The sequence below is a fragment of the Pteropus alecto genome, unplaced genomic scaffold (genome assembly GCF_000325575.1).
Source record: "Pteropus alecto unplaced genomic scaffold, ASM32557v1 scaffold22, whole genome shotgun sequence".
NCBI lineage: Eukaryota > Metazoa > Chordata > Mammalia > Chiroptera > Pteropodidae > Pteropus > Pteropus alecto.
In genome coordinates, this window is record NW_006434839.1 from 12,639,703 (window position 1) to 12,655,085 (window position 15,383).

The window sequence follows — 15,383 nt, forward strand, 5'->3', positions numbered from 1 at the left end:
TTCTTTCTCTTTTTAAGGTTTCTTTTGTTTCTTTTCTTCTCTGTCTACATAGTCAATTGTGTTTTATTCTCTTTTTTCTCTATATTATATCTCGTTCTCACCATATATCAGGTAAACCTTGGTCTTCTTTTAATATAAAAGAGGAAGTAGTTTTTAAAAATCTCTTTACAACTCTTTGAACATCAGTCTAACTTTGAATTCAATGAAAAAGCAATTCAATGGAGGAAAGTTAGTCTTTTCAAGTAGCCTTTTCAATAATGAAGGATTTGGAAATCCACAGGCCAAAATGAATTTTTATCTAAATATCGCACCATACACAAAAATTAATTTGAAATGGATCTCAAATGTAAAAATAATCTGTAAAACTATAAAACTCATAGTAAAAGAAAGCAAGAAAAAATTTTCAGGGTCTAAGTCCAGGCAAAAGTCTTAATACCAAAATATGATCCATAAATAGAAAATCCAATAAATTAGATGTCAAAAAAAATAAATTTTTCTTTGGGAAAATTAAGACAAGCTAGAGAGTAGAAGAAAAAATTGGCGAATTATTTTACAAATTGGCAAAATATTTTACAAAGGACTAGTATCTAAAATCAAGAAAGAACTCTCAAAACTCAAAAGGAAAAATACAAACATGTACAAAAGACTTGAAGAGACATTTCACCAAAGAGGACACACAGATGGCAAGTTAGCACATAAAAAGATATTCAACAACATGAGCCATTAGGGAAATTTAAATTAAAACCACAATAAACTATCACTACACACCTAACAGAATGGCTAAAATTTAAAAATACCAACAACACCAAATGCTGGTGAGAATGTGATTTCTACTCAATCAGTTTCTACTGGATCACTCATATCTTGCTGGTAGAAATGTAACACAGCACAGCAATTCTAAAAAACAATTTGTCAGCTTCTTAAAATAACTAAATTTCATCATATAACCCAGCATTTGCATTCCTGGGCATATATCTCAGAGAATGGAGAATGTAAATTCACACAAATACCTATACACACTTGTTTACAGAAGCTATTTTGTAATAGTCAAAAACAGAAATAATCCAGATGTCCTCCAGCAAGTGAACGGTTAAAAAAAATAACTGTTGTGCATCCATAGCATAGAATACTATTCAACAATAAAAAGGAATGAACTATTCATTCAGCTATAATCTAAATGAATCTCCAGAGAATTTCATGGAGTGCAAAAAGCCAATCACAAAGATTACATATTAAATGATTCCATTTATATGAGATTCTTCAAGTAAACATTTTTAGAAATGGTGAAATGATGCATCTTGACATAGTTTAAGTGTGGAGAGGGCTGAAGGGACAGGGAGGAACGTGGGTGTGTAACCTGAGGGAACTTTGCAGAGGGAGACATGTTATGTATCTTGATTGTATCAATATCAATATCCCACTGTGAGGTATTATACTATAGTTTTGCCAAATGTCATCATTGGGACAATTGTGCAGGACTGGGCAAGGTACGGTACATGAGCTTTCTTTGTATTTTTGCCAACTGCTTATAAATCTATAATTATCTCAAAATTAAAAGTTTAAATTAAAAAAGAAAAGACATGTAGATTATAAAACTCCCTGAAACCTGGAGAGATAGCTGGAACAATAACTAGAGATCATACACAGAGCCAGAATAATTCTCGTTTTCATCAGCCACTGTATGAAAACTTGAGGCTTGGATAGAATACTGAGTGTTTTCGTCAGCAGAGAGACAACAAAGATTAAAAGCAATACAGAAAATTATCAATTGTTCACAAATAACTCAACTACCTCCCAGAACAAACCTCAAGAATGTGTTTTTAGGGATTCAATATCCAGCATCCAACAAGGTAAAATGTCTCATATCCAATCAAAAATTTCCAAACACTACTTTCTAATATTCTTTCTGCTTTTTGTGTTCCTAGAAGACAGTTTAGTCTTGCTTTAATGACATCTTTCTATTCAGACTTCCCTGTTGAAGTAGAAAGCCCCTTCTCTCCTCCATACTGGTGTATTTATTTTTTGTCATTTAAGTAAGATATCCTTCACCTTTCTCCACTTGTATGAATAGCGATTGTGATAAGCATGATAGATTTGGAGAAATTCAATCAATAATGTATTAAGTAATTAACACAAACACAATTGACAAAATCAATTCCAAATTTTTTTGACTATTTGGCCCAGATGTTGCTCATATTATTAATTAGACATTAAGTTTCGGATCCATAGTTTATAACACTTATGTTTTTTGTTCTAACCCTAATCTCTACAGCTGTAAGTTTCACAGTTGAGGCACACTTGCACTTTTGAGAAGCTAAACATTCTCTATATTGCTTATAGGTACCACCCAAAAGTGAAAAATATTAAAAATGAGTGCAGTTGAAAGGGTATAGAGCCTGTCTAATAATAAACTACCCAGTGAGTAATATTAACTTTAACTTTATCCCAAAATGAATAAATAGACATTGGAAAGAGGTGATCAGATTTGCATTTTCACATTACTCTGGGGGGTAGACAAGATACATATTGGATAATTGAAGGTTTCAAGCAGAAATGTTGGTGGAGAGGTTATTTGCAACTGTTCTATAGTATTACCACAATATAGGATAGTGGAAATGGGTACGAATAGAAGTAAACAAGAGTCAAGAGGTTTGTAGGATAGAGAGTTATAGGAGTTTATATGAACATTTCTTGCTAAGGCTATGGGGTGGCTTTGCGACACAGAATAAGAGAGAATCACACAGAGTGGATGTTGAGATGGATTTTGTAGATACTGATTTGAGATGCCTGTGAGACATCCAGGTGGAAGTGGTTCCTGCATTTCATGGCTATAGCATGTGTTATCAGGCTGCTCATGAGTAAACCAAAAGAATCCCTGAAGCCCAGGGCAACATCATCTACCCGCAGACTCATCATTTCTTCTTCATCTCTGTCTATTTCCATGTGGATCTCTGCTTTGACTTTCTTTCCATTACATTGGTACTTCTAGAGAACTATATATATATAGTTCATCCTCTTGTTATATATATATATAAACTTCGTCTTTAGAAAATCTTGTTCAAGCTCCCAGTAAACATTCTTATTGTTTTATTTTTAGTGAATTGTTTTAGCTGGAAATATTAACTCACATTCAAACATGTGTATACACACAGATACATACACATTATGAGTATTTATTGAGCAAAAATGTTCAGCTAGTTCACGATTTTCCTGACTATAACTAAATTGTTATTGAAAATATGACTTCAAATAATGCTTTTCAGATGTATTTACATCTCTTATTAAAATAGTAAACAGTTAAATAGCTAATGAAATTCATAACAGAGTTTAATGGCATTTCTACTAAATGCTCCTTCCTTGTTGATGTGGATAGATAATTATATACATTTCTGGCATGTTTATTCTGTTAGTTAGAAAGGCACCAGATGATACTAATATTCAGCACATATGTCTCAATTTTGCTTACAAAGATAGCATGAAATATTTGTTAAACGCCTTGCTAATATCTGAAAACCTAATATAGCTTCCATTGCTACATGTTGAATAACATTATTAAAAAGAAAAAGATAAGCATGGAGTGAGTTGGTCTTAGAGTGTTTGTTTATATATAACTTTAAAAATCAGAGATTTGACTTTGGGTGGTGAAACACAATGCAGTATACAGACAATGTATTATTGAACTAGATTCTTGAAACCTATAAAATTTTATTAACCAATGTCACTGAAATAAATTTAATTAAAAATCAATTAATTAATTTTAAAAAGAATCATAGCATGTGGCCACGAAGGGTCCTTTGATGCTCTTCATCACACATTACTAATCCAACCCCCTCAAGGAGCACACATTTGTACCTTTTTTATTTTAAAAGTGTTAACTGAAGCTTTATTCTGGCTAGTTGTTAAATGGGTACCCCAGAATCTAATTTTCAAAAAATCTGACAGTAGGGGAATGGTGATTTATAGAAAAACACCAAAATGTACAATGCAAGAAAATAATTTTTTACAATGTAAATAAAGGTTACGACAAAATAATTATATTATTTGGGATCAATTCAAAAGTCTCCTTTCTTCTCCCTCTACACTCCATTTGATAGTTCCAAAATAAATATCTCTAGCCATGCTCTGTCTTCAAAACAGCAAACTCCGCATGTCAAACTTGCCACTTAACATTTCCTCTTCGAAGTCACACAGTCATACGTATTTTATGTGTCTTAGAAAATAATATTTTCATCTTTCTAACTCCAATCTTTCACACAGCAGTTAAAGCAACACATTCTCACCAAACTACTTCAGTTATAAACTCAAGAAGTCTCTCTATGTTCATCTTCTTCCCTATTTGTACACATGCAATCAATCTCTCTCCATTTCTCTGCCTTAGTTCTAGTGTGTCCACAATCATCACCTACTTGGCAGCTTTCCACCCCTGTCTCCCTCAAGGAGTGTCACCTACACAGTGACAAGCATATTTTTATTTAAATTGTCTTACCTCAATCTGTTCCTCATAACCCTTTCTATAAACGTTTCCAATTGTCCTTAGAAAAAAATTTAACTCTCTATGTTGGCCAGACTCCTCTGTGATCTGTTTCTTCTCATCTCATTTTATATCATTTGGCAGCTGGAATGATATACTTCAAATCTGAGAAAACTCATTTCATCCTCTTGTTTAAAATCCTTATTTTTTCTCTTTAATCTAATTTCCCTCCAGTGCAACAATCACACAATATTTTGTTAGAAGAAAGAACACATCTATCTTAATTGTTGAGAGGTTCTAACAAAAGGAAGTAAACATATTGCTTGGCATATATTAAATGATTAACACTTGCTAGCAATTTTGTATATCATATTATTATAATCTTCATGACTCTCTTTTTTTCTATAAATATAAATATATGAAATGTTATACTTGCCCTCATAAAGATGAAAGTCACTGGTACTTGATATATTTTAAATAATAATTTATAAAGAATAAATGTTATTTTAATTTATGAAAGAGTATTAATATAAATAATATCTTAATATCTTATTCTATACTGCAGAAAGTTGATACTAATGGAGGAAATTTAAGGGAAAATATCTTAAGGTATAACATTACTGAATTAGACTAACAAGCAAAACCTATTAATAGCCTTACTTTTCATGATTTTCTAAATAGAGCAGTACTAAGCATTAATATAAAAATCAAATCAGACAAATGTTTACAGGGTTTTGAATGTGTTCATATCCCATTCATTAACCCTGGCAGTATCTATCAGCTATGAATCAAGAAGCAGCTATTGAATACTACACATTTATCAAAGGAAGAGAAAGAAGATACTCTAAATTAACTATATAGTTGGAGGTGCTTAAAAATCACTTTTCGTAATTATTAAATACTTTTAGATGATTGAGATCTCTTTTCTTGGTTCTCACTCTGCTATGAAACCAACTGGAATAAAGATAAATGAGAAACAGAGAAAAAATATTTTTAATGAATTAGCAAATATCTAAAACACAATGCACACTATGTGAAAAGGGTAACCAAGGGTACTAGGTGAAAGAGACTATCGCAGAGAACATGGAATCACAGGTCTGCCAGGTCGGATAGACCAAAGGCCTCCAAAATAGGGGCAAAACCAAGGATTTCATGCTTGAAATTCCAAGGTTGTGTCGCAGGAACTTGCTGTGATAGCCTCCTTGAAACTTGTTTCGTAATATTGAGAGACAGGGGCTAGTTGTAGGGGTCTTTGTAGAAATAAATACACAAACTACTTCTGCAGAAAGCAGGCTGCAAGGGTTGCAAGGTGAAGAAGAAACTGAGTAGCAAATTGCCCTGGACCTGACAATTTTTGTCATATGACAATCATTAACAGCTAAATCATACTAGAAAAAACAGTCAGCACACAAACACACACCACACACACACACACACACACACACACACATGCCCACACACACTGAGGCACAAATGCACTGCCACAGCTGTCACAGTTCATTGTGAACTAGACAGATTTCCTACTTGAAAGGAACAGGAAAACTACACAGAAGAATACAGGCTGATGAAGATGCATTTTAATTAATTCTCTAAAAATTATCCACTGATGGTGGTTTTCAACATTAGCTACATGTTAGCATGACCAGGAATTTTATAAATAATAATCCACAGGCTCCAATCCAGGCAATCAGAGTCTTTGGGGGTGAGATTCAGACATCACTATGTTTTAAACGATCCTTCGTCCACACTCCACCCTTGAAAATACTAATGTGAAGCCAGACATAAATATTATGCTAAAAGAGATACCAAAAAAAAAAAAAATAGGACCAACCAAAACTAGAGACAGGATGCGAAAAAGGGGGAAATAGAAATTGTTAATTCTTTGTGTGTCCTTATCATTCACACCAAATAATTAATATGCAGCATTGTATAAAAGTTGACATGACATATAAAATAATAAATATAATCATGAAAAGAACTAAGTACTGAGTATAAGCCCCACTCCCAAATGGTCAGAAGGGAAATATGATACAGAAAACAAGGCAAAAACAATGCAAAATAAAGATTTTAAGGAAGATAAAAAGAATTAAGTAGTGCAAACATAAACTAGGTAATATAATTAAATCTAAGCACATCAGGCCAAGAATATGCATATGTACACACACACACACACACACACACACACATTTGTGATCAGCAAAATGGAAGGAAAAAAATATTTGTTAAATATGAGACAGAACTAAAACTGACACAAAAAGTCTGACAAACTTTAAACTTTAATCATGGTTTGCACCTTTTACACTTACCATAATTACAAAAAGCTTAAATTTATTTTTAGCATCTTATTCTGCAATTTCTATTTTTTCTTTCTGTTTTTTCTTTCTCTCTTTTTTGATCCTTTATTGCCATATTTTGAATTGAGTCAGCTGCTCTGTGTTTTGTTCTCATTTTTCCATTTTCTAAGTTTGAAGAGTTTTTTTTTTTAATTAAATTTATTGGGATGATATTGGTTAACAAAATTATATAGGTTTCAAGTGTACAGTTCTATAATACACTATCTATATATTGCATTGTGTGTTCATCATCAGAGTCAAATCTCCTTCCTTCACCATATATTTGACACCTTTTACCCTTATCTACCTCTCCCCCTCCCCGCTTTCCCTCTGGAAACTACTAAACTGTTGTTCGTGTCTGAGTTTTTATATTCTTTTTGTTGTCGTTGTTCTATTATTTGAAATTCTTGAAAGTCTCATTCCTCCATGTGCTGTCTGTCTGTCTAACCCTTGTCCAAAGTCACTTATGTCCATATATGTAGTGAATCATTAATTTTGAGCTTATATTTAATAACAATGTATTTGTGTATATCCTTGTGAGACCCAGTGGATATTTTTTCCACTAGATATAATTTACATTTGCTTCTCCCACAAACACATGGGCCTCTTAACCCTTAGACCACTATATACTAATATTATGGCTGACAGTTTTCCAGACAATATGAGTAGTATAAATTTGAATGCCAAATCCATGTGAAGGAAAGTCTATGGTTCTGAATTTTCGAATGAGATGATTTTTTAAATCTAGCTTTCAAAAAAACTCAAACACATTACTTTGACTTGTCATTTTGCTTGTGGGGAGAATCTCATTGACTATGTAAACCTTTAAGTGTCTAACCTATGTGAGGACATGTTGATTCTAATTCTCCATAGTCTGAATCTTGTCTCTGCTCCCCAGACTAGCAATTTAAATACCAACAAAGCCACTTGGCTTCCTGAACAACAAAATTCCTCCAATATAACCACTGCATCATTGCCAGCTACTGAAAATATCTTTTGGGAAACCTAAAAGAGAGATAGAACTTAATTTATGTAAGCAAAATAATGCATTTAAAATGATGTTTGCAATATTCCTTAAAGGTTCCTTACAAGGGATTTTTTGGTGTAGTCAGTCTTCAATGTTGTCAATAATCACAAGCAATGTATAACTTTTTTTAATTAAAAAATTTTAGTTAATTTAAAAAAATAAATCATAACATACTTTGGAAAGATTTCTTCAATTTAAACAGACTCAAATCTTCGAAGTATCTTTTGATTTTTCTCTATCCAATCAGCTGCCAGCAAAGTCGACACTTTACTGAATTTTAAATATATTTATCCTTCCAATCCTCCTGGAAAGCAAGGATTCCAACTTCTACTAAAGTTCAATCACTCACAGCAACTAGCATAGTATGGGAAAACTTTTAAAAACTCAATAAACATGTTAAAAATATAAAGAAAATTTATTCTATTCAGTTACCAAATAAAAAAAAAATAGCTCCATGAAGGATTAAATGCCACAGGAATTGCCCTTCCATCATAGACATTTAGAAAAACAAATACCTGAAAAAGCTATATTTAGTCTCTGACAAGAGTCAGTGCTTGAGTATGACAATGAGATAAGGAATTGCAACAGTTTACTGCCCAGATGACATTTCCAGGCCACTGCAGAGAGAGGAGAACTCAAAGTTTAACAGTCTCAATAAATTAAATAGACAGAGACTAAAATTTGGAAAGAAAGATCTGACTACAGCTATGAGACAAAATATCAGAGAGAATAAAGTTGCACCGAGAGAGACGGAACTCTGGAAATCTACGAAGAGGTTTCTTTAAATGTTGGTCTGTGCAAACTTGAGTGAAACTCCACAAAGCCGAGAAAACTACCACTGGAAAGAAGTAGGCCAAACAATTTCTGAAGAATACTTAGGAGTCGTTTGCTTATCACCAGCCAGAGTAGAGAGATCTCATAAATCATGGGATGCTGGGTAGGGTACTTAGAAGCTGATTACCTCAGGAGTGATGCCTAATTAGCACTAAACTAAAGGCTGCTCTGGACCCAACCTAACAAAGCTTAAACGCAAGCTTTCATATGATCCAAACCATCTCAATACTTTAACTACATACCAGTACAAAGCCCAACACTTTTTAAGGACTACAACAAAATCTAGCATCCAAAAAAATAAAATTCATAATGTACTACAGCCAATCAAAAATGATGATGATCCATAGTAACAGGAAACTAAGGCTCATTGAGGTTCTCAAGAATGTACATAATAATAAAAATATGATGGGGATGGAAATGGAAGATATGAAAAACACCCAGCAAAACTCTCAGAGATGAAAATTATAATATTTAAAATGATAACTACAGTGGATGGGATGAACAACAGAACAAAGGATCAAGTAAAGAAATAGAAAGTTTCCAAAATGAAAAATAATTTTTTAAAAGATTGAAACAAAGCCAGCATATTAATCTAAGCAGTTTAACATATGTGTAGTTGGAATTCTAAAAGGAGGATAGCAGAAAAAAATTAAAGTTAAAATATCCAAAATGTTCCAATTTGATGAAAACTATGAACTCATAGATCTAAGATTTCAGACCCAAGGATCTCAAAGAAACTTAGGCCATATAAAAATAAAGAAACCTACAACAAAGCATAACATAAATTGCTAAAAAAAAATAGCGTTAAAGAGCGTCATAAAAGGTACCAGAGGAAAAAAACAAACATCATGTGCAAAGAAGCATATATAAGCATGACAGCAGACTTTTCATAAGATATTTTGTGAGCCATAGATTTAATTTCATCTTTAAAACGTTGAAAGAAAAAAAAAAAAAAACTTGTCGACTAGAATTCTATGGTCAGAAAAAATAGCTTTAAAAACTAAAGATAAAGTAAAATTTCTGTGTTTTCCAGTGCAGCATGAATTTTTCCTGGGATAACGAAGGGACTTAGAAAGTTTCCATTAATTTAGGCAGCTGAGGAGGCCCTCATTGCATTTCACTTTCAGGTAATGTCTGGGTTCTGAGGTGAGCTGGAAATTCTAAGGACAACTGGCCTGGAGGTAATGCTCTTCAACTTTTCCAGAATGGCAGAAGCAAGTTCCTGCTTAAACATTTTAGTAGCTCTGGCAGTGTAAGGAGGCACGATCTTCATTTTCTAGTCCAGTACAAGGATTGTCTGATCTCTGAAAGGGACTCGTAATTTTACCAGAAGCTCAGACAAAATGTGCTGGGTCCTCTGAGAGAAGAACTCTGTAAATTTTTCTATAGACTCAAGCAGGTCTAGAGTTTCCTCTCTGTGACTACTCTTCTAGCACATACAGTTTCATGGCTTCAGAAGGGGATTTGGAATATTTCAGAATTCTCAACACACAAGAGGGGACCCTGTTATACAGCGGGTGGCTTGTAGCCTCAATGTCTATGTATGTCTTTTAGAGAAACTTCTTATACAGTTTCCTGTAAATCGGACACTCATGGTGAATAGAGAAACTGTATTCAATATTGTATAACAACCACCACAAAAGGAATGAATAAGAAATGTAATAAACTAATAAAAACTAATATTATATATTAATAATACATATTAATTATAATTAATAAAAATGATTAAATAAACATAAGATAAAAATCTTTTTCAGACAAACAAAGCTAAGAAAATTCATCCTCAGAAGATAAACACTATAAAAAAATGCCAAAAGAATATCTTCAGGTAGAAGAAAAGTCATTACAAATTAAAATTTGGATCTACACCAAGGAATACTGAGACGTGGCAAATACATGTGTAAACTAAAAGATAGTAAGTTGTTGTGGGCTTTATAACATATGTAGAGTTAAAATGTATAATGAAAATAACATAAATAACGAGAGGGAAATAACGGACATATATCGTTGTACTCTATACTCCAATGAAGTAGTATATCATTATTTGAAAGTAGAGTAAGTTAAAAATGTATACTATGAATCATGGAGCAATTATTCTCAAGTTTTAGAGTTTATTGGAATAACCTGGAAGACTTATTAAATAGAAATAGTTTGGGCCCAACCCCATAGTTTCTTATTCTGTAGGTTCATAACGAGAGCTGATAATTTGATTATTCTAACACTGTACTCTGGGTGGTGAATTTTTTCTCATAGAGTACAGGCTAGCAATTCTGCAAATGATTTATATATTCTAGGGTTGAATGAATGAATGAATGAATGATCAGTCATGGAAACAGTTTGTTCACTATCAGATAAAAGTTACAGATAAGCTAAATAGAAGACCTATAACTAAGGATATAGAGAAGAAGTCATGTCAAGACTGGTAGGAGGGGCAAAGATGCTAATTGGGCTGGTCCCACATCCACGTGTGGTGGTTAAAAATTGGGAGGGATACCCTGGCTGTGGAGGTCCCCCCTAAGGAGCAAGGGGTTCCAGCCCGACAGCAGGCTCCCCAGCCCAGGGTTCCAGAACTGAGAAGTCTTCTTAACTGGTTTTCTGGCTGGGAAAATCAGCAAAGATTGTGGCTGAGTTAATAGAGGGCAGCTGGAGTCTTAGGTGTTCCTCTTAAAGGACCCATGCATAGACTTACTCCCTGATGGACTCACTCACTCTGAGCTCCAGCACTAGGACAACAGCTTGAAAGGCACCAGGACATAGAGGAAGAACTGAATTCTCTGGCTTCAGGCTAAGGACTGAAGAAGCAGCTTTGTCCCAGACAGGAGTGCAGGCAAAAGCTATGATTCCTTTGTTGAGCCCTCCCCACACCTAGCGTGTAGACTCAGGTGGGTGCCACATGTGTCTCCATTAACCAGGCTAACACTGGTTGTTTGGCCCTAGTGATGCCGAGACCCAGCCCCACCCAACTTGCAGACCCACCCAAGCTGCTTCCAGTGGCTTTTCCATACAAACAGCCTGTCTTGGCTCATGCTGTGGACTTTCCTAAAATCTCTCAAAGGTTCACAAACCTCAAACAAGTAGTATCTAGCCTCAGTGTACCCTGTACCTCTTACTAAGTAGTGGTTAGGGGTGTTAGTGCCCAAGCCCAGCACTAGCAGCAGCCTCCCTCAGTTCGCAGCTTAGTCTCTTCCGGGTTCCTTCAGGCCAGCATAAGTGGCAACCATCTGAAGATCACTCTGTAGCTCATATCAAGTGGCCTCAGGCAGAGCATTGGCAGTAGCTGAACTTGGCTTACACCAAAGCACCTCCCAAGAGGCCCCAGAATCAACACACTCAGTGGCCAGCTTCAGACCACACCAGAGCAATATCCAACTACCTACACAAATGACACACCCAAAGGGCAGACTGGGGAGGCACCAGGGCCTTGCTAAAGCAAATCCTACTCCACAGGGTCAGCCCCTGCACAACAGCTCCTCCAGTATGGTCATGGTCAGTCCTCACAACCAATCAGCATGAGGGTCAGTGTCTCACACTGATGTTCAAACAGCAACCAGGCTCAACTACAACAGGAGAGCATACACAAACCACACAAGGGACACACCTGGGGCACTAGGCTCAGGTGACCAGGGAGACTGTGCCATTGGGCTCCATGGGCCCCTACTACATAAAGCCACTCTACTAAGACTGGGATATATAGCAGCCCTACCTAATACACAGAAACAAACATAAGGAGGCAGCCAAAATGGGAAGACAAAGAAACATGACTCACATAAAAGAACAGAACAAAACTCCAGAAAAGAACCAAAAAAGATGGAGACAAGCAATCTACCAGATGCAGAGTTCAAAACACTGGGTATAAGGGTGCTCAAAGATCTCAGTGAGAACAACAAAGAGATAGGAAACATAAAAAACGAAGATAGAAAACATAAAAAGAACCAGTCAGAAATGAAAAATACAATAACTAAAATGAATACATTAGAGGTAATCCACAGTAGATTAGATGAAGCAGAGGATCAAGTCAGCAATTTGGAAGTTAAAGTAACAGAAAATACCCAATCAGAAAGCAAAAATAAAAAAGAATCCAAAGAAAATGAAGATAGTTTAATGAGCCTCTGTGGCAACATTAAGCAGACAAATATTTGAATCATAGGGGTACCAGAAGGAGAAGAGAAAGAGCAAGGAATTGAAAACCTATTTCAAGATACAATGACGGAAAACTTTCCCAACCTAGCAAAGGAAATAGACATACAATCCTAGGAAGCTCAGAGAGTCCCAAACACGATGAACCCAAGGAGGCCCATGCCAAGATATATCACAATTAAGATATATCATAATTAAAATGCTAAAGGTTAAAGACAAAGAGAAAATCTCAAAAGCAGCAAAAGAAAAACAGTTACCCACAAAGGAGCTCCCATAAGACTATCAGCTGATTTCTCAACAGAAACTTTGCAAGCCAGAAGGGACTGGTATGAAATATTCAAAGTGATGAAAAGCAAGGACTTACAACCAAGATTATTCTATCCAGCAAAGCTATCATTTAGAATTGAAGGACAGATAAAGAGCTGCTCAGACAAGAAAAAGCTAAAGGAGTTCATCAACACCAAACCAGTATTATAAGAAATGTTTAAGGGAGAAGAAGAAAGAAGAAAGAAAACAGAAGAAAGAAGGTGGGGGGAGGGGTAGGGGAGGAGGAGGAGAAGGAGGAGGAGGAAAGATAAAAAATATGAATAATAAAATGGCAATAACTACATATTAATCAATTATTACTTTAAATGTAAACGGGTTAAATGTGCCAAATAAAAATCATCTGAGTGGATAAGAAAATGAGACCCTTATATATTCTGCCAACAAGAAAATCATTCCAGATTAAAAGACACACACATGGGCTGAAAATAAAGGGATGGAAAATGATATTTCATGAAAATGAATACAAACAAAAAAGATGGTGTAGGAATACTTTTTTAGACAAAGGCTGTAACAAGAGACAAAGAATGACCCAGTAATTCCACTTCTGGGTATTTATCCAAAGAAACCCAAAACACTACTTTGAAAGGACATGTGCATCCATATGTTCATCACAGTATTATTTACAATAGCCAGGATATGGAAGCAACCTAGGTGTCCATCAATAGATAAATGGATAAGGAAGTGGTACATATATACAACGAAATATCACTCAACCATAAAAAATGAAATCTTGCCATCTGCAACAGTATGGATGGACGTACAGGTTATTATGCTAAGTGAAATAAGTCAGAGAAAGACAAATATGACTTACCAATATGTGGAATCTGAAAAACAAAGTAAATGAACAGAACAGACACAAACACAAATACAAAGAACATTTTGCTGATTGCCAGATGGGAGGGAGGCTGAGGGGATGTGTGAATAAAGGGAAGGGATTAAGAAGTACAAATTAGTAGTTATAAAATAGTTCTGGGGATATAAAGTATAGCATAAGGAATACAGGCAACAATACTGTAATGTGTTTGGTTTTAGGTGGGTACTAAATTTATTAGGGTGATCACTTCTTAAGTTATATAAATGTCTAATCACTAAGTCATATACCTAAAACTAATATAATATTGTATATCAAATATAGTTGAAAATAAAAAGTTATTTTAAAAAGTTACAGGTAATTGAGTGTGAAAATTCAGGTAAATTCAGTGGCACTGTATTAAAGTCAGAGATAGCGGTATGTATATGCCCCACCTTTATTATATAGAGATAGAGATGCTAGAGAAAGAAAATTTAAAAAAAAAAACAAGTCACTGACTAGGAGAAAGTATTTGCAAAACACGCATGATAAAGTTCAGAATATTTGAAAGTATTTTACAACTCAATAAGTTTTAATAGGACATACAGTCCAATAAAAATTAGGCAAAACATTTGAACAGACACTTTACTAAAGATGTATAAATAGAAAACAAACACATAAAAATAATTAGTTATTAGAAAAATGCAAATTAAAACCTCAATGAGATTATAGTGTACACACACCATAATGGCTAAAATTAGTGGGACCGATCATAATAAGTGTTGTTGACTATCTGTAGCAATTGGAGCTCTCTCGTACATTACTTCTGGGAATGTAAAATAGTACAGCCACTTTTGAATACAGTTTGGCATTTTCATATAAAGTCGTGTGCACATTTACTATCTGGCCAATACTGCTGACACTTAGATTAGGTGAAAAATAAAAAAGATATGTCCATATAAGACTTGTATTCGGGTTTCCATGACAGCTTTATTTATAGTAAACAAAACTGGAAACAACCTAAATATACACTGAGTGTTGAATGCTGAATGAATAAAGAAACTGTAGTATATCTATAGGATTTAATATGAGTCAAAAAAGAGAACAAATTATTAATACACACGATATGGATGAATTTCAAAGGCATCATGCTAAATGCAAAACTAGACACAAAAGGCTACGTACTGAAGTGATTCCATTCATTTAAAATTCTAGGAGAGGCAAAACTAGTGACAGAAAGCAGTCAGTGTTTTCCAGAAGACAGCAGGTGGTAGAACTGCAAAAGGACACAAGGGGTAGGTTTTTTAGGAGTGATAGAAATATTCATGATTGAGGTGGTGGTTACACGACAGTACATTTGCCAGTACTCAGAAAATTGTACACTTGTTAATAAATTTTATTTTCTTTAAACTGATCTCAATAAAACTTATTTTACAAAAATTTTCTGACTTCTCTGCTTTTTTT